Consider the following 13,373-nt stretch of genomic DNA (forward strand, 5'->3'; position numbering starts at 1 on the left):
GGAGTCGCTGGTGCAGGTGCCTGGATACCCACGCCACGCAGCATCGTCGGACAATGGTTGCAGGTAGGCATACATATTCATTGATTGCACAACCGTGTTTTGTACATCAGCTCCTTTTAGAAGAGTTCCATTTTATTTTATTCCATACGTTCAATAGGTTGCTGAATGAAAGGGACATTTACAACCCACAACCACAATAATATTTACCTGGTCAATGTTTCGGAAGCTCCTCAGGTCTTTACACCTGGGAACCGGATAAGAATGCGCCCCTCCTTGCAGCAACACCACCATGTGGTTCGAATTTTCGGCCAGAGTCGTAAAGATTTTACCTGGGATGTAATGCATTTGCAGTATAGAGAATACCTTAAGTAAAGTCAGTATACGTTAATCTCCAAGCAGATCCATCGGTTGCAAAGACCGTATGCAACTGGCAGGAGAAGTTTTTATTTCAATAAAAGAACTTCTGCCAGTTGGATACAGTCTTTACAACCGTCGGATCTGCTTGGAGATTAAGTATGCGTCAATGTGGCCTAATTTCAGTCTTTATAGAGTATGTCTTTTTAAGTAAGAGATAGGTAAATCTGCCCTTCTTGCCTCTTTTTTTGCAATGTACAAAGAAAAACAACTATTGATTTCAGGTGGATTTGGGGGAAATGAAGAGCGTCATGGGCACCATCATTCAGAGCATGCGTAATCGCGCCTACTTTGTGACGTCATACAAACTCAAATACAGTACAAATCGGATTACTTGGACGACATATGCCGGCAGCGATGGATCGGAAATTGTATGTAAAAAATCAAGATGTTTCTTTTTATTTCTAGATTAAACAAAATGCCACAAATCATGGGTTTTTTCATGAACATTTTATGTAGCAAAGCGGTTTTCATTCATTAGTTTTATCCTCGGTATTACTAATTATATCGGGTCTTTGACGGATTGTACGGAAACTATTAGTGATAAAGATCTTCTTTGTCTACATCTAAGATCTAGAGCTGAATAAACTATACTATAAAGAAGAGTAGACAAAACCCTCATCTAATGTATCCGTTTACCTTCCAGGTCTTTCCAGGCAACGTCTACACAAATACCCCTGTCACGAACCTACTGAACAACTCGGTTGATGCCCGTTATGTGCATTTTGTGGTTCTAGCCTGGAGTCAGAAAACTGCCATGAGGGTGGAGATTGTGGGCTGTAACACAAGTAGGTTATAGACCTTGATGAGATGTGCCTAAACATTCCTATTATCTAAATTAAGTGAGATTTACAAGCCATTCTTTTTCATATTCTATATAGAACGGAAACGAAATCAAGGGAATTGAACATACGAATTACAATACAAAATTATGGGAACCGACTGGCATATATTATCTTATGATGTATCATCAGGTACTTCCGTTGTCCCTTAGAGTCATTGTATTGTTATGCCTTTTCGAATTGTTAACAGGAAGTCCAGAGTTCGCTACGCAGGGTTAAAATAAAATATGTATTGAAAGAAATATCGAGCCAAGGGACTTCGGAACTGATGTGAAACGATTGTTATGCAACTGACTAAATAAATACAGAAATATATAAGGAACCATACACAAATATATATACAAGTATTTGAATTAGGAACCTGCAAAAAGCCTAATCTACCTGTTCCCTCAGCTGCAGTCATCCCAACCTGTCCACATATGTTTGGGATGGAATCTGGTGCCATATCTAATGAAAGTATCACTGCGTCCTCGTTCCATGATGTTGGTTCGGAGCCTTACCGCGGGCGTTTAAATGGAGTTGCTGGGGTAGGTGCCTGGATAGCCGGGGACAACATCAATGGACAGTGGTTCCAGGTAGGCACACATATTCATAAACTACGCAATCGTGTTCAGTACATAGTAAATTGATTATGTTTTTCAAACAACGCCACCAACATTATAAAAAGGCTCAATCGCGTTAGAACAAAACGTTATGTACATATTCACAAATAGAACACGAAAAGGGCAAAAAACTTGTTTAGCAACCTATTCGATGTGATTTCTAGAATGAAGTACAAGGCTATCAGCACCAACTGTCTAAAAACTGTCCGGATTTAATACATTTCTTAGCAAACGTCTCTGTCCGAGTTCTAAGTCGTGAGCTGAGAGTTGGCAGCCCAAGATGAGACCAGGCAGCGGTACATGATGTGTATTCAGCACCAACCATAACGCATATAGGGCTCTTCTTTGGACTTTCTCAATTCTATCACTTAACGTCTTAGGCAGTTTGAGGCGCCAAACCGAAGAGGCATATTCCAAAATTGGCCGAATGTAGGAGATATACACCGTGATAAGGTCACCAATGGAGAGCTATAAATGCATAATAGCCCTATGCGGCTGTCAAAACGTTTACGAAAATTTCTTTCAAGGTTGTGATATTTCGAATTTAGGTTTTACCCATTTGCTGCATTGAGGATATTTCATTGCAAAACTAGTATCCGCAGATTTGGCCTAAGTTCAGCTTCTGCAGTATATCTTCAGAAAAGAGTTAGAACTATATTTGCTTCTTACTTTACATTGTATAACGAAAAGCAACCGTTGCCTTTTAGGTGGATTTAGGTGAGATGAAGGGCGTCATGGGCACCATCATTCAGGGTCACCACACTGTCGACCGGTGGGTGAAATCGTACAAACTCCAGTACAGTGAAGATCGGATTACATGGACAACATATGCTCGCAGCGATGGCTCAGAAATGGTATCTGAAAAATTATGCTATCACTTTGTTTTCTATTTTTAATTAAAGAAAATGTTAGAAAGGATATTTTTCCCTGAATATGCTATATAGCAGAGCGGTTTTGATCTATTAGTTTTATCAGCGCTATTATCAGACACTGATGCCTGCGAACGATTGATTGATATCAATAGTGCTGGTCTTGGGCGGATTGTACACAAACTATTTGGTCATTGATAGTGATGAATATCTTCTTCTAGAGCTGGAGCTGTACAAACTATGCTATATAGGACAGCAAAAGAGACCCTCATCTAACGTACCCGTTTAACTTCCAGGTCTTCCCAGGCAACGTCGACAGAAGTACCCCCGTCATGAACCTACTGGACAATTCAACTGATGCCCGTTATGTGCGTTTCCTACCTCAGACCTGGTATCGTGAAATCGCCATGAGAGCCGAGATTGTGGGATGTTTCGCCAGTAGGTTTTAACACAGATGACATGTGCCTAAACATTCATAATATCTTGAAGTAAATCGAGAATGTTTGATTAATTCTTTTCCTTTATCATTGTAGAATGATAGGACGAAACGATGAGCATGACATTTTTAAGACGTTTGTAACCTAAGGATGGAAATAGTCCCACAGGAAGTCTTCTGTAATGAACATCATCATGCGCGTTTCTGTTATGAGCCTGGTGGATCGTAAGTTGTAGAAAAAGTGTGACATTCCCTCTCCTTTGAGGGGTGATGGTAAGGCCTTATGTAGACGTCCTATCTCACTCATAACGCAAAATAGTTAAGTATAATGTCGATTTTGACCAGTGAGACGGAAAATAAAGGAGCTCTGTATGTATGTGTAGAGAAACTCCAGGTTTTGTTGAGCTTGGCAGTTTTGATTTCGGTCTCTTCAATGCGCTCGTCTTTTCCTCCGATGTTTGGAACTCGGAAAATCATGTGGCATAAAATACTTCTCTATTCGTCAGCTGGTAACTTAACAGTGACGTCAAAAAAATTGATAAGCGGTAACGCAACCCCACTGCTTCGCCATCTGGATCAAATTTCGTGGATCCTAGGGCCCGAGTTTGATCCTAGGGGTCGACTCCAGCTTGGACATGTTGTAAGGGATTGCATTCGTCATTTCGGATGGCGACGTAAAGCTGGCGTGTATGAGGGAGCTTGAGGCATTAGCCACACGGTGGGTAAGATTACTGCCCCAAAACGGCTATGGGCCTATCTTTACCGTTACCATTTTACCCCCCCAGCATGTAGCGATCCACTTGGGATGGAATCTGGTGATATACCTGATGGCAGCATCACTGCATCCACGTTCTACAGTCACCCTTACTACGGACGATTGAATGGAGTCGCTGGTGGAGGTGCCTGGATAGCCGGGTACCACGCCATCGGACAGTGGTTCCAGGTAGGCTTACATCTTCATGAGTTGCACAATCGTATTCTGTACATTAGCTCCTAATTGGAGAACCGACTATTTTCTTCAACCTGTTCATCATGTTACTAAATGAAAGGGATCTAGTGTTCTCACAACATACAACCATGAACATATTAATATGGCAGAATTTCGGTAACCAACCATGAACATATTAATATGGCAGAATTTCGGTAACTCGTCAGTTTTCTATCACCGGGGAGCCTAAAAGAATGTGCCGCTCCTTACAGCAACGCCACCATGCGGTCCAAATTATCGGCCAGGAAACCATACTCGAAGTTGAATGTTTTGACCTGGGAGTTCATGCATTTTGTGCATAGAGAATACCTTACTGTGAGACCGATACACGTCAATATGACCTTATTTAACCTACAGAGATTGTCTTCGATAAGTGAATCTGCTGTTCTTGCTTCTTATTTTGAATTCTATACCAAAAAAATAACTACATGTGGATTGGCTTTTAGGTGGATTTAGGGGAAATGAAGAGCGTCATGGGCACCATCATTCAGGGTCGCCCTACCAACGACCAGTGGGTGACGTCATATAAACTCCAGTACAGTAAAGATCGGATTACGTGGACGACATACGCTGAGAGCAATGGATTAGAAATGGTACCTGAAAGTTCAAGATAACTCTTTGTTTTTATACTTAGATTAAATACAATACCACCAAGGATTTGTTTCTTGAGCATCTTATATAGCAGAGCGGTTTCGATCCATTAATTTTGTCTACGCTATTGATAGTGTGAGTATTGGACGGATTGAACAGAACCTATTTTGTCATTGATAATGATAAATATCTTCTCGATATCTACGGCTCAATAAACTATACTATGCAAGATGATAGAAAAACCCCTCATCTAAAGTATCCGTTTACCTTCCAGGTCTTTCCCGGCAACGTCGACAGTAATACCCCTGTAACTAACCTACTGAACTACCCAGTTGATGCCCGTTATGTGCGTTTCGTGCCTCAGTCCTGGAATGGGCCCCACTTAGCCATGAGGGTGGAGATTGTTGGCTGTAACACCAGTAGGTTAAAAACCTAGATCAGATGTGCCTAAACATTCCTAACATCTTTAAGTAGAATCTATAATTCATTATTTTCTATAATCGCTGTAGAATGGAAATTTTGAAAGATGACCTTTTCATCACGTAAGGATGGGAACATTACAAAATAGTTGTTACAAGTGAAGTTACCAGCATTGTAAATTACTAATGGTTTTATCCACTTGATCTCCCAGCTGCAGTTCTCCCAGCCTGTCCACATCTGCTTGGGATGGAATCCGGTGCCATAACTGATGGCAGCATCACTGCGTCCTCGTTCTACACTGACCCTTACTACGGGCGATTGAATGGAGTCGCTGGTGTAGGTGCCTGGATACCCCAGTCCCAAGCCGTCGGACAATGGTTGCAGGTAGGCATACATCTGCATAAATTGCACAGTCAAATTCTGTACATTAGCTCCTCGTTTGAGAACCGACTATTTTCTTCAATTCGTTCATCATGTTACTGAATGAAAGGGATCTAGGGTTCTCGCAACACACAACCATGAACATATTAACATGGCAGAATTTAAGAAATTCGTCTTCCTCGGGGGAGCCTGATAAGAATGTACTGCTCCTTGCAGCAACGCCACCATGCGGTCCGAATTATCGGCCAGGAAACCATACTCGAAGTTGCGATGTTTTGACCTGGGAGTTCATGCATTTTCTGCATAGAGAAAGTCAATATGGCCTTACTTAGCCCACAAAGATTGTCTTCGATAAGTGAATCTGCTGTTCTTGCTTCTTATTTTGCATTCTATACCAAAAAAATAACTACATGTGGATTGTCTTTCAGGTGGATTTAGGGGAAATGAAGAGCGTCATGGGCACCATCATTCAGGGTCGCCATTCTTCGGACTCCTGGATGACTTCATACAAACTCCAGTACAGTACCAATCGGATTACGTGGACGACATACGCTGAGAGCAATGGATTAGAAATGGTACCTGAAAGTTCAAGATAGCTCTTTGTTTTTAAACTTACCATAATAGATTAAAAACAATACCACAAAAGATTTGTTTCCTGAGCATCTGATATGGCGGAGCGGTTTCGATCCATTAATTGTGTCTGCGCTATTGATAGTGTGGTTTTTGGACTGGTTGTACAGAAACTATTTGGTCATTGATAGTGATAGATATCTTCTTCTATATCTAGGGCTCAATAAACTATACTATGCAGAAGGATAGAAGAACCCCTAATCTAACGTATCCGTTTACCTTCCAGGTCTTTCCAGGCAACGTCGACAGAAGTACCCCTGTAACTAACCTACTGACCAACCCAGTTGATGCCCGTTATGTGCGTTTCGTGGTTCAGTCCTGGCATGTTTACATCGGCATCAGGGTGGAGATTGTGGGCTGTAACACCAGTAGGTTATAAACATAAGATATGCCTAAACATTCCAAACATCTTTAACAGAGATCTTAAAGTAATTCTTTTCCATATTCGATGTAGAACGAAAACGTTATCAAGGGAATTGAACATTAGAATTCCATTACGTAATGATGGGAACCGACTGGCATGTCTTTTTTTAATGATGTATCATCAGATACTTGTCCCTTAGAGTAACTGTTTTATTAGGCCTGATTGAATTGTTTTTAGGAAGTCCAGAATTCGCTGCGAAGAGTTTAAACGAACCTTTTTATAAAAAGATATACCTAGCCAAGGGACTTCAGAACTGATGTGTAAGGGTGGTTCTGCAATTGACTAAATACATACTTAAATATATAAGGAACTATACACAAATATAGGCACAAGTATTTGAACTAGGAAACAGGAATCTCTTTGTAAATAGATTCATCTACCTGTTCCCTCAGCTGCAGTCATCCCAGTTTGTCCACATATGTTTGGGATGGAATCTGGTGCCATATCTAATAAAAGCATCACTGCGTCCTCGTTCCATGGTGTTGGTTCGGAGCCTTACCGCGGACGGTTGAATGGAGTTGCTGGGGTAGGTGCCTGGATAGCAGGGGACAGCGTCATTGGACAGTGGTTCCAGGTAGGCACACATATTCATAAACTAAGCAATCGTGTTCTGTACATAGTGAATAGTTCATTTTTTTCAAACAATGTAATCAACATGGCAGCCAAATTATAAAAAAAGGCTTAATCGCGTCAGAAGTTCACTATGATGTATATTCAGCACCCAGAATATCTCATAGGGCTCTTCTTTGTACTTTCTCAATTCTATCACTTAACGTCTTATGCAGTTCGGTTTGCCCCAAACCGAAGAGGCATATTCCAAAATTGGCCGAATGTAGGAGATATACACCGTGATAAGGTCCTCAATGGATAGATAGAAATGCATAAAAGCCCTGTTCGAAATGCGGCTCTTAATACTTTTATCATGTTGGTAAATCACAGATAGATTCATTCACAAACGTGCACAGTGAGTTAGGTTTTTTTACAACAACCTTATCAATATTTACCTGGCATTTACCCGGGAGTCAGATGTGACGACATTTCGAAAGGGCCTCAAGTTCCTTCCTCATGGGAGCCTGAGTAAACTTTCATTATCATTACAGCAACACCGTTCTTAATTAAATATCGGCCAGAAAAATATTTTCAAGGTTGTGATATTTCGAATTAAGGTTTTACCCATTTGCTGCATTGAGGATATTCTATTGCAAAATTAGCACTCGTCAGTTTGGCTTAACTTCAGCTTCCACAGTATATATTTAGCAAAGAGTTAGATCTATATTTGCTTCTTACTTTACATTGTATAACGAAAAGCAACTGTTGCCTTGTAGGTGGACTTAGGTGAGATGAAGGGCGTCATGGGCACCATCATTCAGGGTCACCGCACTGACGACCGGTGGGTGAAGTCGTACAAACTCCAGTACAGTGAAGATCGGACTACATGGACAACGTATGCCGGCTGCAATGGCTCAGAAATGGTATCTGAAAAATCAACATATCGCTTTGTTTTCTATTTTCAATTAAAGAATCATCTTTCCTGAATATGTTATATAGCGCAGCAGTTTTGATATATTAGTTTTATCTCCGCTTTTAACAGTGTGGGTCTTGGGCAGATTGTACTATTTGGTCATTCATAGTGATAAAGATCTTCTGCTAGAGCTAGAGCTGATAAACTATGCTGTATAGGAGAGTAGAAGAGACCCTCATCTAACGTATCCGTTTGACTTCCAGGTCTTTCCAGGCAACCGCGACAGAATTACCCCCGTCACGAACCTACTGGACAACTCAACTGATGCCCGTTATGTTCGTTTCCTGCCTCAGACCTGGCATCGTGAAATCGCCATGAGAGCCGAGATAGTGGGCTGTTATGCCAGTAGGTTTAACACCAATGACATCTGCCTAAACATTCATAATATCTTTAACTGATTCAGGAATGTTTGATTCATTCTTATCCTTTATCATTGTAGAATCTTCTTAGATGAGAGGCCCCCTATGGCCTTGCACTGAGCGAGTTCGTTAAAAAAAAAGGACGAAACGATTAGCATGACATTTTCAAGACGTTTGTAACCTATGGATGGAAATAGTCCCACAGGAAGTCTTCTGTAGGGAACAGCATCATGTGTTTTTGTTATGAATCTGGTGGATCGTAAGTTGCAGAAAAGTTGTGACTTTTTGGCGGTGATGGTAAGGCCTTATGTAGACGTCTTATCTCATTCATAACGCAAAATAGTTCAGAATAATGTCGATTATCTTTTGTCGAAAATTTCCATTTTGACCAGTGAGACGGAAAATACAGGAGCTCTGTATGCATGTGTTGAGAGACCCCAGGTTTTGTTGAGCTTTGGAGTTTTGATTTCGGTCTCTTCAATGCGCTCGTCTTTTCCTCCGATGTTTGGAACTCGGAAAATTATGTGGCATAAAAGTCAAGACTTCTCTTTTCGTCAGTTGGTGACTTAACAATGACGTCAACAAAATTGCAACCCCGCTGCTTCGCCATCTGGATCAAATTTCGTGGATCCTAGGGGCCGAGTTTGATCCTAGGGGTCGACTCCGGCTTGGACATGTTGTAAGGGATTGCATTCGTCATTTCGGATGGCGATGTAAAGCCGGCGGCCCCGTGTATGAGGGAGCTTAAGACATTAGCCTCAAGCGTCAAACCTCTGCACGTAAAAGAACCCAACATTCTTATCAAGAAGAGTAAGGGTGACCCGGTGTGCTTGGCCAAAAACGCGAGCCGTAGCGAAGCCGCATGAAAATACCACGAGCTACTTGAAAAAGCATCATACTTCACCTCAAATGAGAATGCCTTGAAACGAATAACGAAACGCAGTGCCTAAACATTCAAAACAGAACTTTTGACGTTAAATATAGCCTATCTTGCATGTATCTTACATTGAATTTTGAGACCTATTGTCAGCCTACCTTTTAAACATGTCATATCCTCCCAGACTTAGTTACATCGTGTTTGTGTAACGGTAAGGGTATTTCACCAAGGACCCAGAGGTCCTGTGTTCGAATCCCCTGACATTTCACCAGTATTCCCTTGGAAAAGGCACTTTCATCTCTCCAAGTAGATGGAAAATGGGTACCTGACCTCGGTTTGGGAGGTAAAAGGTAATGGAAGAAAAGGGTTGGGCTTCACTACCAAATATCGTTCCATAAACACGGTGGGTATGACACCACTGCCCCTACTGCCCCCAAACGGCTATGGGCCTACCTTTACCGTTACCATTTTATCTCCCAGCATGTAGCGATCCACTTGGGATGGAATCTGGTGCCATACCTGATGGCAGCATCACTGCATCCTCATCACTGACTAATCCCGCTTTCCACCCTTACAATGGACGGTTAAACTCAGTTTCTGGTGGAGGCGCCTGGATACCTATCATCACCGTCATCGGCCAGTGGTTCCAGGTAGGCATGCATACATGTACATATTCGAAAACTAAGATAATCGTGTTCCGCACACTACCTTCCTGTTTGAAAAAAGTGACTATTTTCGGTAAATATGTTAATCAGGCTAGAAATTGAGCGGTTCTTTAAAAACAACCATGTAAAGATTTACCTGATTCCTCAGTTTCATTTATCAGGGGAGCCAGATTAAACCATACTTCTACTTTTGGAAACACGTCCCTGTGGCCCTTAATGGCGGCTAGGAAAATCTATCGAGTTTGTCATGCTTTGATATGGTATTTTATGCATTTTCTGCATTGAGAATATCTCAATTCAAAATCGTTATCCTTCAAAACAATCATCCATGTGTCATAATTTTAGTACACTGAGTATAGCTTCAAAAGACAATTAGCTTTGTTGTTCTCGCTTCCTTTTTGCATGCATTCTATAACAAAAAAACAATCATCGTCTTTCAGGTGGATTTAGGGGAAATGAAGCGCGTCATGGGCACCATCATTCAGGGATGGCGCCATAAATCCGACCATTGGGTGACGTCATACAAACTGGAGTTCAGTACAGATGGAATTAGTTTTACGACATATGCCGGCAGCGATGGATCAGACATGGTATCTAAAACTTTGAGCTTCATTTCACACAACATTGCAGGCTAATCAAGGCACGAAAATTGGTATTTAAGCATGCTTAAACGTGGCGTTTATTCACCCTTTCGGCAACTTAACGACACATATACAATTATCCGTTTACCTTCCAGCTCTTTTCAGGTAATGTAGCCAGGATCCCCAGAAGCACGCCTATAACAAACCTACTCAACTACCCAGTTGATGCCCGTTATGTGCGCTTCTTGATCCAATCATGGTGGGGTTCTCAAATCGCCATGAGAGTGGAGATTGTGGGCTGCAATACCAGTAAGTTTTATCCCCTAACATATCCAAATTCAATTTTCACCGTTGCCAAGAAGGTTATGTTTTCGGTGCCGTATGTGTCTTTTGATTTTTCGGTTATCACTATTGCAATATGTAATCTTTTACAGTCCTGAAATGCGCAGATTTAGTATTCCGCGAATACTTCCTGCTATTAGTGCGCGACGACCGTGCAGCGGCCATGGAAAATGCAAAAAAATAGCCTTTTTCGGGTGAAAAATTGCTTAGAGTTGTATATTGATGAAGGTTGGGCATCCAAGTAATGAGATACACCAAGTTACTCATGCAACTGGATGAAATTTAGCATCCGCTGTCTTTCGTCAATAACAAAGGAAAGATTAAGAAATAGATTAAGAAGTATACACGAGTGTGGTCAGAAGTAGTATGGATGGGAAACAACACTGCCTTTGCCAATGGCTTTATTTACTTGTTCTCTCAGCTGCAGTCCCCCCAGCCTGTCCATATCCACTTGGGATGGAATCTGGTGCCATTCCTGATGACAGCATCACCGCGTCTTCGTTCTATGATCCAAGACCTGGTCACGAGCCTTACCGCGCGAGGTTAAACGGAAACGCTGGTGCAGGCGGCTGGTTTCCCCGACGTGACATTAAAGGACAGTGGTTGCAGGTAGGCATACATCTTCATAAACTAAACAATCGTGTTATGTACATTATCCCCCTTTTGGAAGGGACTATTTTCTGTTAATACGTTGATCAGGTTGGTGAGTCACTGGAATTTAGCGGTACCTACAACACATGCTGTAAAAGACTGACGTTTCGGTAACCCGTCCATCTTCTTCATTAGAGGAGCCTGATTGGTCACGATGTGGTCTAATTTCAGCATACAGAGAATGTCTTCAGGTGATAGTTATATCTGCCCTTCTTGCTTCTTATTTTGCATTCTATAAATAAGAACAACTATTGTATTTCAGGTGGATTTAGGGGAAATGAAGCGCGTCATGGGCACCATCATTCAGGGTCGGTATCATGGCAACATGTGGGTGACGTCATACAAACTCCAGTACAGTACAGATCGGATCAGTTTCTTGACATATGCCGACATTGATGGCTCAGAAAAGGTATTTTGAAAATTATGATATTAGTTTTTTTTTTCATTTCTAGATTAAACTTGCAGGAAGGGACCATCACGAGCATTTATTCTGTCTAAAACATTTTGTATAGCAGAATGGGTTTGATACATTGGTTTTGATATGCGCTATTGATGTTGTTGGTCTAGGACGGAATGTACGGAGACGGTCGGGTCACTGGTTGTGATAAAGATCTAGAGCTGAATAAATTACTACAATACAGAAGGGTGCAAAATACCCTGATCTACATTATTCAAGATATCAAATACTGTTTAGACCTCAGAACTTGTAGTGTAAGTTATAGGTTAAACTCGACATTTTGTATTATTCATATACCTGTAAGTAGGGTAATTCTTTTGTATCTCATTGTTGTTTGTTTTCATGATTATATAGTTTTAGAAGACCTTACGAAAGTCGCTGTACTTTTGTTTTGTGTCAGTATAGAGTGTTGTTAAAGATTGTTGTTTTATTATTTGTATACATTCCAGGTCTTTCCAGGTAACTTCGACAGAACCTACCCGGTAGTAAACCTACTGAACAACCCAGTCGATGCCCGTTATGTGCGCTTTGTGGTTCAGACCTGGCTAGGAGGTCCCATCTCCATGAGGGTAGAGATTGTCGGCTGTAACACATCAAGTAGGTTTCAACCGGATGAGATGTGCCTTTAGTTAACGTTCCTGATATCTTTAGATACAATTTTCACTTTATTCTAGTGCATAATGGAAACCTCCCAATAATAACATGTCATCACGTAAGGGTAGGAACAGCACGACACATAGTCTTTTATAGAATATCATCAGGCACATGAATTTCCTTTCCCAAAGTGTCATTGTATTGTGAGCATTTATCGAGTTCCTTAAACAAAACTCAGAGTAACATGCGATGCTATAAAGGATGAAAAGTCTTTCTATAAAACATGTCCAGCCATGTGACTGCGAAACTGATGTGCAAGTGTTGTAATGTAACTGGTACCAAATGATTAAGTATTGTACATGTATAAAGACTACCTTCACTCCCAATGGTTTAATCTACTTGATCCCCCAGCTGCAGTCCGCACTGCCTGCCCACGTATACTTGGGATGGAATCCGGTGCCATACCTGATGGCAGCATCACTGCATCCTCTTTTGAGAGTGCTGGCCTCGAGCCTTATCGCGGACGGTTAAACGGAGTTGCTGGTAGAGGCGCCTGGGCAGCCCTGTACAACACCATCGGGGAATGGTTGCAGGTAGGCCAAAGTCCTGATAAACTCAACAATCACTCCCTGTTTAATAGAAACGTGAATATCACCTATCAATACGCTCACCAGGTCGGTTAACCGTAGTAAATGAGACTTTTGAAGAGATCTACCTGGCCAACGTTT

Source organism: Branchiostoma lanceolatum, chromosome 9 (assembly GCF_035083965.1).
Source record: "Branchiostoma lanceolatum isolate klBraLanc5 chromosome 9, klBraLanc5.hap2, whole genome shotgun sequence".
Classification (NCBI taxonomy): domain Eukaryota; kingdom Metazoa; phylum Chordata; class Leptocardii; order Amphioxiformes; family Branchiostomatidae; genus Branchiostoma; species Branchiostoma lanceolatum.